The sequence below is a fragment of the Elephantulus edwardii genome, unplaced genomic scaffold (assembly GCF_000299155.1).
Source record: "Elephantulus edwardii isolate Elephantulus edwardi_28Jun2011 unplaced genomic scaffold, EleEdw1.0 scaffold00050, whole genome shotgun sequence".
In the NCBI taxonomy this organism is placed as follows: Eukaryota; Metazoa; Chordata; class Mammalia; order Macroscelidea; family Macroscelididae; genus Elephantulus; species Elephantulus edwardii.
The window spans coordinates 7,788,074-7,800,599 of NW_006399800.1; the positions used below are offsets into that span (position 1 = coordinate 7,788,074).

A 12,526-nucleotide genomic window follows, 5' to 3' on the forward strand; every position below is an offset into this window, starting at 1 on the left:
TTGTGCATAGGGTTTTCAGAGGCCTGCTATTTCAGAAGTGGGTGGCCAATCCTTCTTCCTAGTCTGTCTTAATCTGAATGTTCAGATTTAGAGGAGTACCTGACAGACAGCAATTTGTGAAGCAGTGAAAGATAAATCCCTTATTGTGGAGTTAAGCATTAGTTACAGTGTTGACCCCACCCTTGGAAAAATGTTAAGACATTGAAAAGGGAATAGTTATAGTGACCAATCACAAAGTCAAAGACAAATAACATGACAATAATAAAGGTCTAATAAGATCTCAATAAAAATAGAAGATAGCAATCACATGTCAAGATGCCTACATTATTTTAAAGTTGGATAAATTTATTATGATAGTTCAAAATGTGGCTTGGTGACAAAAATCAACTCAAGGTGGATTAGAAACCTAGGGGTAAAGTCCAAAACCATAAAGATCATAGGAGAAAGTAGAACCAAGTTTAGAAGGCCTAGCTCATGGTATAAAAGGCTGACAAATGCAGCCAAAAATATATATCTTGAGTGCCCTATTTATAATTATTTTCATGCATCTTTAACCCATGCAAAATATAATAAGTAGTTATAAACCAAAAATAAGGTAAAACTCACCTTTATCTTTATCATAAACCTTTACTAGCATCATATGAATTTGAAATAATACATTTGTTATTGCTAGTTTATTTCAATTCAACTTGAAGGACTCCTTTTAACATGTTGTGTAGGGCAGGTCTCAGAAAAACAAACTCAGAACTTCTATTCCACTGGTACTGTCTTAATTTCAGCTATTTTTTGAAGGATAATTTTGCCTAGGTTAGAGTTCTTGGTTGATTATTTTCTTTCAGCATTTTAAATGTCATCTCACTGTCTTCTGGCCTTTGTACTTCTGAGAAAAAATACTTAATTTTATGGAGTATTCCTTGTATGTGAAGACTGACTTCTCAAACTTTCAAAACTGTCTCTTTAGTTCTCAAGTGTCTAATTGTAATGTCCGAAAATCAAAGGGCCATACTTGCCCAGCATTTCTTAAGTTGAGGAACTAAAGAACAAATTCAAGCCATGAGTCACAGTACTTAAGGATGCTATGGGTAGAATACTGAATGATCCAGGAAGTATTAAAAGAAGATGGAAGGAATATACAGAGTCACTGTACCAAAAATAATTGGCCAACACAGAAGAATTTCAAGACATGATTAAGAGGCAATGGTGATGAAGGAGGAAGTTCAGGCTGCTCTAAATGACTTGGCAAAAAATAAAAGCCCAGGAATTGATGGAATACGAATCAACATATTTCAACAAACAGATCCTGCCCTGGACATGCTCACCAAGAAATCAGGAGGACAATAACCTGGCAAATTGATTGGAAGATATCTGTATTTATTCCCATTCCAAAAAAGGTGACCCAACAAAGTGCAGAAATTATCATACAATATAACTCATATCACAGGCAAGCAAAATCCTGCTGAAGATTATCCAGAAATGGTTAAAACAGTATATTACAAAGAACAGAAAAAGAAGCTGGGTTTAGAAGAGGTCATGGAACTAGAGCCATTATCGCCAATGTCAGATGGATCTTGGCAGAAAGCAAAGAGTACCAGAGGGATATCTATCTGTGTTTCATTAACTATGCAAAGTCATTTGATTGTATAAACCACAACAGACTGTGGTTAACCAAGGAGAATAGGAATCCCAGAACACTTGATCGTCTTATGCCAAAAGTATACCTAGACCAGAAAGCCATCCTCAGAACAGAGCAGGAAAACACTGCATAGTTCAAAATCAGTAAAGAAGTGTGTCAGGGATGCATCCTGTTTCCATACCTTCTCAATCTAAAGACAGAACAGACTATTCAGCAGACTGGGCTTTATGAGGAATGTGACTTCAGGATTGGAGACTCAACAACCTACGTTATACAGACAACACAACCTTGCTTGCTAAAACTGAAGAAGACCTGAAGCACTTGCTGCAGAAGTTCAAGGACTGTAGTCTTCAATGTGGATTGAAGCTCAGCATCAAGGACAAATATTCTCACCGCTGAGTCATTTGGCAGCCCCATGATGGATAGAGGAGAGACTGAGGTTGTAACAGTTAAGCTTACTTGGTTCCACCATCAACACTTTTGGCATCTGCAGTCAAGAAATCAAAAGGCGAATTACCTTAGGTAAATCTGTTGTCAGGGATCTTTCCAGAGTACTGAGAAGCAATGATGTCAGTCTACAGACTAAGGTGTGCCAGATCCAGGCCATGGTCTTCACAATTACTTGCTGTGCATGAGTTGTTGCTGTTGTTGTTTAATGCCGTCAAGTTGTAGACGACTCATAGCGACCCTATGAATGAACAGCCTGAGCACTCGTCATACATAGAGTTTCCAGGTGCAAGCCATTTTGGAAGTGGATGCCGCTCCTGCTTCCAGGCTTGATTTAGTCGGGAAGCTCCAGCCAACACTGTCCACCATGGCTGCCCATTACCATGATTGGCACATCACTGTCACAGGCTTCAGCATCACAGCAACCACGAGTTACCTCTGTATAGCAATGCACAGACCAGTGTTATAACACCGTGGCGTGTTGGAATAATGACTAATAATTGTAGAAGAATTGATGCTTTGAGTTGTGGTACTGGAAAAGAGTCTTGAACATACTATGGACCACCAAGAAAAATAGGTATGTCTTGGAGAGGGTGAAACCAAATTTCTCCTTGAAGGCTAGGATTTTGAAGCTCTATCTCACATACTATGGGCATGTGACCATGGACGACCAATCCTTGGAGAAAGACATCATTCTCGAAAGGTGGACGGACCGTGAATATCTTCCCTGATTCTAAACCATGTAATATCCCCCTGTTCTGTGTGGACAACTGCTTTTTGGTCTAAGTATAGGTTTCGCATCAGCACAATTAAGTGTTCTGAGATTCCCAGTGCCAATGTTATTCATAATTTACTACTGTCGACAATCAAATGCCAAGTATACAATTGTTGTTTTTGTTGTTAGGTGCTGTTGAGTCATGTATGACTCTTGACAACCCTGTGAACAACAGATTTGAACTCTGAATCTCTGATACACTCAATTTCATCGCTGCAGGGTCCATATCACTTCATCAGGTTAAGGGTCTTCCTCTTTTTCACTGACCCTATTTCCAAGAATAATAACCCTTTACAAAGAATAGCCTCTTCTAGTCACGTGGTCCAAATATGTGAGACAAAGCTTCACCATCTTTGCTTCTAAGGAGTACCCTGGCTGCATTTTTCCCAAGACATCACTGTTTGTTTTCCTGGAAGTTCATAGGATATTCAGGACTCTTCTCCAACATGACACCTCCAAGGCATCAATTCTTCTGCCATCCTTCTTCACTGTTATGTTCTTAGATGCATAGCAAGTAACTGAAAAGACCATGCCTTAATTGAGCACATCTTAGTCTTCAAATTCAATTATGGAGAATAATGAATGCACATAATTCACCTAGGTGGGCTAAAGATTTGATCACCTTCCACCCCTAACATGGATACACAATTTCTTTTATTTATAGCAAAGACGTTTACTAAAAACCTGAGTTAGATTACAACCTTGCCTAGCATCTTGGTAAAATAGAGAGATAGCACCTACTATTAAAAGTTATCATCCATACCCAATTAAAAATTATATGTAGAAGATACTAACTTTATAGCAATTTATATAAATTTATATAAACAACATACATATAATGCAAGTATGTAGAAATATTTATATAAATATATAACCATAATACAAAAACATTTCATGCACGTCAATTATACACAAGTTGATTTGCATATGTTTGGACAATGTGAATGATTATATATGCAAATTTCCAGAATTTTAAAAATGAATGATAATGATTCTCTAAAATATATAAATACAAAAGTCTGCTGTTTATAAACCTGGAAAAATCTGGGTCACCTATTCCAACTGTCTTCACCAAAGGAGATTTCATTTACCTGATTTTATCTAAATGCCATGGCAACAATTTTTTTTACTCATATTTCAGTTCAAGCAGGAAGTTTAGCTCAGACATATTCTGCTTTACAATTTCAAAGTCATTAATGTAACCTTGGGTAAGTAATTTTATAAAACTCCTTAGTTATAAGAATAAGGATTAAAATGTTTCAAAGCAAGCAAGAGAGAAATGAAATGTTTACAATTATGCTATGGTCTAACACATAGCTATCTTTTTCATAAACAGCCGCAATAAAAAGAAATAACAACTATACCAGTTAACACAAGATCTGGCTCTGATGAACTATTTAGTCATTATGCTAGTCTTGGCCCCAGTTTTATATCATCTGCAAAATGAAAAAATTAGCATACATATCACAGTATATGTAGTTGCTGTTGCTACATGCTGACAAGTTGTTTACGACTTATAGTGACTATGCTATATCTGACCAAATGCCTTTTTCTTCTAAGTGGCATAACACTGGTCTGTCCATTTGCTGTACAGAGGTAACTCATGGTTGCTGTGATGATAAACATTGTGACACTGATATGTCAAATGCGATAATGGTTACACATCGTGGACAATGTTTGGTGGAGCTCCACAATTAAAACAAGCTTGGACGCAGGAGTGGCATCCATATACGAAATAGCTTGCCTCAGGAAACTCTGTGAACTTGGAGAAATAATAAAAGTTATACAAGTGTTCAGGTTTTTTGTTTAGAGGGTCACTATGAGTCGTCTACGACTAAATGGCACTTAACAACAATGTGCTATATGTAGTAAGCATCAATGGTATAATATATAAAAATTACTTAAATCCACAAATCATATAAATGATGAGACTAGAAAACAAACTTCTAACATTTGGTTAAAATTATTTATTCTCAATCTCATTGACACAGAGTAAAAACTAATAGCTTACCCACCAGCAGGTTTTTGGAGGCTATAAAATGCAAGGAAAAAGAAAGATTGCTCATCTTTTTTCCTCGAAGTGGTTGGTGGATTCAAACAACCAGAGAGGTGTTGCCTTAGTGTTAGCAGTGGAACTCCCTATGGACTATGCCACCAGAGTTATTAATTTAAGAAAATTACTATTTATTACAACATCATCTGTTTATTACATAATTTATTTAGCTGCAATATAAATGTAAAATGTTAAGACCTTGCTCTATACTTTTTTCTGTTATGTGACTCAAACATTATACTGTATACAGAACATTTTCAGATAATTTAAAATTAGCCCAAGTTTATTAAATATCAAATATTTACAAGGCATTATACCACAACTCTTTTTTAAGAAGAGTCACCAAATTGAACTGCAAAGGCCTGGTTCTGGCTTTATATTCTAAGTTTATACTCAAGTTACATATTAACATTTCCTGAGACTCTCTCTACCCACAATCACTGTCATATCATTACTATAAGAAGAAACTAAATTTATTGAACCTTTATTTCATGCTTGACATTAATATTCATGTGAGATTTTGCATTTATATCTGTAAAGAGACCTCTGGTAGCCTGGTAGGTAGAAAGGTGCGCTGCTAACCAGAAAGTGGCTTCTCTTTGACAGTTCAAATCCAGCAGTTGCTCTGAGGGAGAAAGATGGGCTATCTCCTCCCTGTATAATTTACAGCCTCTGAAAACCCACTGGAGGATGAGCTCTGGAAGGGTCAATTCTGACTTGGTAATGTAATGTAATGTAATGTAATGTAATGTAATGTAATGTAATATGTATAGTTATCATTTGCCATTGAGTCAGAAACCACTCATAGCTGACCCTCCAGAGGATTTTCAAAGGCAGTAAATCACATAGGAAGAGACTTCCCAACCTTTTGCCACAGAGCATCTGGTGGACTCAAACTTGTGCTTTAAGGAATACAGTCAGCTTCTTACTACTAGGTCACCAGAGCTCCCTGCATATTAGCAGTGGCAGTATATACCTATATATTTCTATTTCTATTTCTATGTAGAGAGATTAGAAATGTAAATATTAAAAATAAGGTCCCAATAACTGAATTCTGGAGCACCAACTGACATGTTTTAATAAACAGATGCAGCCCTGGATGGACCTGCTAGTCTATGTCAGAAAAATTACAAGACAGCTATGACAGCTACCTGGGCAACTGACTTGATAAGATTCATATTTGTGTATATTCCCCAAAAAGGTGATCCAATAGAATGTAGAAATTACTGAACAGTATCATTACTATCACATGCAAGTAAAATCTTGCTGACGATTGTTAAAAAAGTTTTAGAACAGTCCATTCACAGGGAACTGCCAAAAATTCACACTGGATTCAGAAGAGGCTGATGTCAGATACATCCTGGCTAACACAGAATACCAGAAAGATATTTATGGATTTTTTTATTCACTATGCAGAGGTACTTGATTGTACAGATAATAACAAATTATGGATAAAATGGGGAAAATCAGAATTCCAGAACACTTAATTGTGCTCATGAGAAATATATACCTAAGCCAAGAAGCTGTTCTCTGAACAGAACAAGAGAACACCACATGGTTTAAAATTAGGACGCATGTGTGTCAGTGTTGCTTCCATTCTCTATACTTATTCAATTTGTATGCTGAGTAAATCATTTGAAAATCTGGATGACAAAGAATGTGGCATAAGGATTGGAGATAGATTCATCAACAATCTGCATTATGAAGATGACACAATCTTGCTTGCTCAAGTGAATAGGACTTGAGATACTTACTGTAGATGAAAGATGGTTGTTGTTGTTAAGTGCCATCGAGTTGCAGGCGACTCACAGTGATCCTATGAATGAAAGTCCTGGACACCTCCTGTGTAACTTTTGTCCTTTTTCCAGGTTCACAGGGTTTCCAGAGGCAAGCTATTCTAGAAGTGGATGCCACTCCTGCTTCCAAGCTTGTTTTAATCAGGGAGCTTCACCAAACACTGTCCACCATGGGTAACCATTCTCGAATTTGACTCATCAGTGTCACAGTGTTTGGCTTCACAGCAACCACGAGTTACCTCTGTACATCAAGTGGACAGACCAGGGGTACATGAATTAGAAGAATGTTTCACCAAAATCAATTAAAGGCAGGACTGAGGGCCACGAAGTAGAGTCACCCACCTTTGGCTTAGGAGCATGGCTTTCTGCACATCAGGCCCACTGCATGCGCTCTCCTCTCTCTCCCTCTCCTCTCTCTCTCTCCCTCTCTCTTTAACTTATCTCTATCTCTTTCTCTCTCTCTCAGCGACCCTATGAACTAAAGTCCTGGACACCTCCTGTATAACTTTCGCCTTTTCTACAGGTTGAATATCAAGAAAACAAAAACCCTCATGACTGAACCAAAAGGCAATATTACAACAGATGGAGAAAAGACTGAAGTTATCAATTATTTCCTTTCACTTGGATCCACAAGCAACACTCACAATAGCAGCAATCAAAAAATTAAAGGATATGCTGCATTGGGAAAATATGTTGTAAAGGACCTCCACAAAGTGCTAGAAAGCAAGGATTCTGTTTCAAGACTGATCCACACCATGTTTTATTTTTCTTTGTTTCCAATTACTTTGTATGCATCTGAAAGTTAGACAATGAATAAGGATGAAAGAAGAATCAATGCCTTTGAATGGTGGTGCTGGAGAAGAGTAATGAATAGTCCATGGACTGCCAAAAGAACAAAGAAGTCTTGGCATAAATTTAGCAAATTCACCATCTGAGAAAATAAAAAAAGTACTCTGTAAACATTCATTAAAATTAATAAAATAAAAAAAATAAAGAAAAAATTTTTTTAAAAAAGTAAAATTTTTATTTTACATTGATTAACTTAAAAAAAAAGGGAAAAATCAGTCTGTCTTGGAGGGAGTGCAACCATGTGCTCCTTAGAGGTAAGGACAGTGACATTTCATCCGGCATACTGTAAGCCTGTTGTCAGCAGGGATGAGTATCTGGAAACGGACATCATTCTGGGAAAGGTGGAGAATTAGAGAAAGAGAGGAAAACCCTCAAGTGATGGATTGATATAGACAGTGACTGCAACAATGGGCTCAAGCACATCAAAGATCATGAAGTTGGCACAGGATGAAGGCAAGATTCAGATCTGTTATTCATGAGGTCGTCAAGAGCAGTAGACGGCTCAATGGCACCTACAAACAAGAATAACCTAGATAGAAATTCTCAAACAACCCTAGAAGACAGCTATCTACATGTTCATTTTAAAGATGAGTGGTAAGGAGCTGTGCTGCCATCCTAAAGGCATATGGTTCAAATCCTCCAGCTGCTCCACAAGAGAAAGATGAACAATCTCTTTCTGTGTGATTTACTATCTATGAAAACCTAGCCATGGGTCAGTTTCAACCCACTAACATACAATGACATTAAGTTCAGAACTGTATCAGAGAAAGAACATAAACTCACCCAAAACTTGCTTCCCTCAAGTTCGTCCCAACTCATAACAGCTTTCCACAGGTTTTCTGAGGCTGCATATCCCAAGAGCAGGAGATTGTTCAACTTTCTCTATGGTGGTGCTGGTGGATTCTAACTGCTAGAGAAGTGCCAACACAACTCTCTACAGGCTGTGCCACCAGATCTTTCTACCAGGTCAATACATTTCCAGACTTCTGAATTTCAAAGACAAGTACAATATACAAACAGATACACCAAATGAGTGAACTTCATGGGATTGTTTATATTTTCTTTTTTTAGGAATTATTTTAAAGGTAACAGAACAAAGCCCTATTATTAATCAAAGGGTACACACACACACTCTTTCTCTCTCTCTCTCTTTGAACAAGAAACAAGTCTTCAGAAGAAAGAACAGTTATATAACCTTATACCAATATTTTCCACTATAGAAAAACAGGTCCTCTAACTGGCAAGTGAGAATCAATACAGTGAATCATTCTATTTGTATTAAAAGAGACCCAGAACATAGTATCTAAAACATTTTCTGACTTGAATTTTCCTAATTTTATCACAGAGGTTGTAAGAATGTGTACATGTGTTGCCTTGACTAAAATAATGAATTATGAGAAAATGATATGCCAAGGTTTTACGTTCCAAGGTTTATACAAGGTCAAAAACCATAAAAGTCTAAAAAACATGCCAAAGAAACTCAGGGTATAAGCAGGTACGTTCTTTTTCAGTGTTACTGCTAATTTTCAACCTTCTCGTAACATTCCTTCAAATAAAATCTTTTTATATGATGCTATCAAAACAACTGCTAGAGAGTATAATCTATTACCTTACATTTCAGAGTCCCATGCATCTTCAACTGCTTTCCTGTCTTTCTAGCCTTATATATCACATTTAATTAAGAAGAGCAAAGATCTTGTCTTCCTTATGTGTTGACGCAGCATATGATATTAAGATACTAAGTTACTATTTGAAGTCAATATACAACTTGATTTAACTCAATGCTAATGTCAAAACAAATGTTAATCATTAAATCTAAGCTAAATTTCCAGAAATTTATATCATAAAAAAATTAGACTTTGTTCTCAAAACTGTAAATGCAACAAAACTCATTATAATTGTGAGATACATATCTCTAAATACTGCAGACTCTTCATATCCTCATTTCTAGTTTTTCCTATTTACTAAGTAGAAGATGAAATCAACCACCGTGGGAGAGAAGGGAAAAAAAAAACCCAAAACACAAAACCCAACCAGCTGTTTGCTGTCTCATTGCACTCTGAATAAATCTCTGTAAGTCATTCGCCATTGGTGAAGTGGATTACATGTTGTGCTGCGAACCAAAAGGTCAATAATTCAAATATATCAGCTATCTTCAGGAGAAAGAAATCCAGTTGGCCCCTCCTAAAAGTTATAGCCCCAGAAACCTGATGGAAGGTTACTATAAACTGGAATCAACTCAACAGTTGTGGGTTTAGTGTATTAGGCACTGATGATGATGATGACGACGACGACGACAATAATGTGTACCCTGGAGTCGGAACTGACCTACAGCTGACCCTCCAGTGGGTTTGCAAAGACAGTAAATTTCCTGGGGAAAGACTGACTGTATTTCTGGAGTGGACCAGGTGGTGGATTTAAACGGCATGCCGTTGGGATGTCAGGGTAGCTCTTTACCACTACGCCACTAGAGCTCTGTTAGGTACTGAACAACTGCTATTTATGTTATATCACTTTCTCATCCAGAAATATCTTCAAAAGTCTTAAGGATGGAATAAGTCACTAAATACCAAAAGACTTTAAATGTTCATTTGGAAATCAAGTTCAATGTGGTATGTAAAGTTTAGTGTTCAAAATAGCTGAGTTTGACTTTCCCATGGATAGGTGGGAATATATGAATAAGGAGTGTTAGCCTAGTCACAGGCAGACTGGATAGTCTCACCGTTAAATTAGAGCAAAATACAGCAGCAGTAGGAGAAACTTCATTGCTAACAAAAAATAGCAACCAGAGAATGCAATTCATCCTTCAAGACGAGAGCAACAGCACAGCAGCTATAGCAGAGAAACAAAGACCTGACATGAGACAGAGTGGACCTTGGGACTGCTGCCCCCTATGGACAGAACCAGAGCTAAGCTAGGATGCTTTGCCCAAGTTTGTTGGACAACTGGAGTGGATGTGAAGAAGAGCCAATACTGGTTAGTCTGAAAACTTTGTAACACTGGTCTTAAGCCCTGAGTTGCAAGCCTAAGGCACCCATGAGCACATTTCAGAAGCTGTCTTGACTGTATTTGGCTACTAACCTGAATTACAACCTTTTGACTTCCTCTCTATGGTTCTATGTGGTCTTTGAGCTACTGCATTGAATTTTGGTCCCAGTAAAGCAGTAATAGTGGTGTTGAGATTACTGGAATGAGGTATGGGAGCGTGGAAGACACGTATGATCTAATGGGAATTGGTTTTGTGTTGTTGACGAGGACAGTTCCCCTTTGTGAAGCTGGTAAAGGTCAGATGCTTCAGTCCCCAGGGAGCCCTTTTTAAACTCACATTTTATTAAATAACTCTTTCAAACTATACTCCCACTAGTGTTAAACAGTATCTCAGCTGCTCTACATCTTACATATTATTTCTGTCATTATAAACTCTATTCAAATTATAAGTAAAAAAGTAGAGTTAAACTATGTATCTATATAGAGCAAAGATAAAAATTAAAAGAAATACTTCTGATTTTATTTTTTTTTACTGCTCCTTTTAAGATTATCATACAACCTTAACAGAACAAACTATTACAAATTAAGTACTTCCTCCGTCAAGAAGAAAGGCGGAAAAAATGGTGAATTATGCCAGGCAATATATTTAGGTTTCAACGGAGAAGAGTCTTGGACATATCATGTACAGCCAAGAAAACAAACAGGTCTGTCTTGGAGAGGGTGAAGCCAAGTCTCTCCTTGGAGGCTAGGATTTTGAAGCTCCACCTCATTTACTTTGGGCACGTAGCCAGGAAACATTGGTCCTTGGAGAAGGACATAATGCTTAGAAGAGTGGAGAGACACCACAGGAGAGGAAGACCCTGGATGAGATGGATTGATACTAGGGCAATGGGGGTAGGTGTATCGGAGTCAGTGTGACTGGCTCAGGACAGGGCAGGCTCCAGAGCTATTGTACATAGGGTTGATATGAGGTGCAGGTGACTTGATGGTACATAACAACAACTACACATCTTTCCTTTACGCAGACTATTGATTCCCCTTACACTTTCATTTTCTCCCTCCCTTCTCATCTCTGTTAACCCTCCAAGATAGGGTCTAGTTGTATGTAAAATGTTTCTTAGATACGTATATTCTTTTTTTATACTAGTTGTCTTATACCATTATTGTCCTTTTGTGACTGACTCATGTCATTCAGCATAATTTGTTCTCGTTTCATTCATGCTGTGCAGTACTTCACAAATTCTTGATCATTTTTTAGTAATGCATAATAATTTATTGTGTGAATTATTACCACAGTTTCTTTAGCCATCTGCCAGCTGATCAGTACTTGGGTTGTTTCTAACTCTTTGCTATTACAATAGTCAACAGGGGTGGTATGTATCTGTTTTGTCACTGCTCTGATTTCTTTAGGATACATACCCAGTAGTGGGATTGCTGGATCAAATGGAGTTTATATTAATAACTTTCAAAGGAAGTGGCAAACTGCTTTCCATAGTTGTTGTACCATTTCACATTCCTACTAAAAAAGGTTTGAGCATTCCAATATCCCCACATTATTAATAGCATTTGTTGTTGCTGGAGGGAATGATATATCACTACTGTTTTGATTTATACCTCTCTAAAAGCTAAGTAAGGGGCTCTGGTGGCCTAGTGGTAAGAATCTGTGCTGCAATCTCAAAGGCACATGGTTCAAATCTGCCAGTTGCTTGAGGAAAAAGGATGGGCAATTTCCTCCCATGTGATTAACTGCCTCTGAAAACCCACTGGAGGGTCAACTATGGGTCGGTTCCAACTCAATGGTACATAACAACAACAATAATAGCTAATGATTTTGAGCATTTCTTGATGAGTTTGCTGACTTTGGTGAAATGTCTACTCATGCCCTCTGCTCAACTTGTAACTGGGTTGTTTTCTATTTTTGTTGTTGAAATGCTAGTTTTCTATAAATTTTCGAGACAAGTACCTCAGCGGATGTGTCACTGCCA

At 37.5% G+C, this 12,526-nt stretch overlaps 1 protein-coding gene across 1 annotated transcript in view; it reads right to left on the minus strand.

The window, feature by feature from the left end:
- Positions 1-12,526, minus strand: part of COMMD10 (COMM domain containing 10) — a 240,219-nt gene that overhangs the window by 119,102 nt on the left and 108,591 nt on the right. The gene's annotated exons all lie outside the window — the stretch shown is intronic.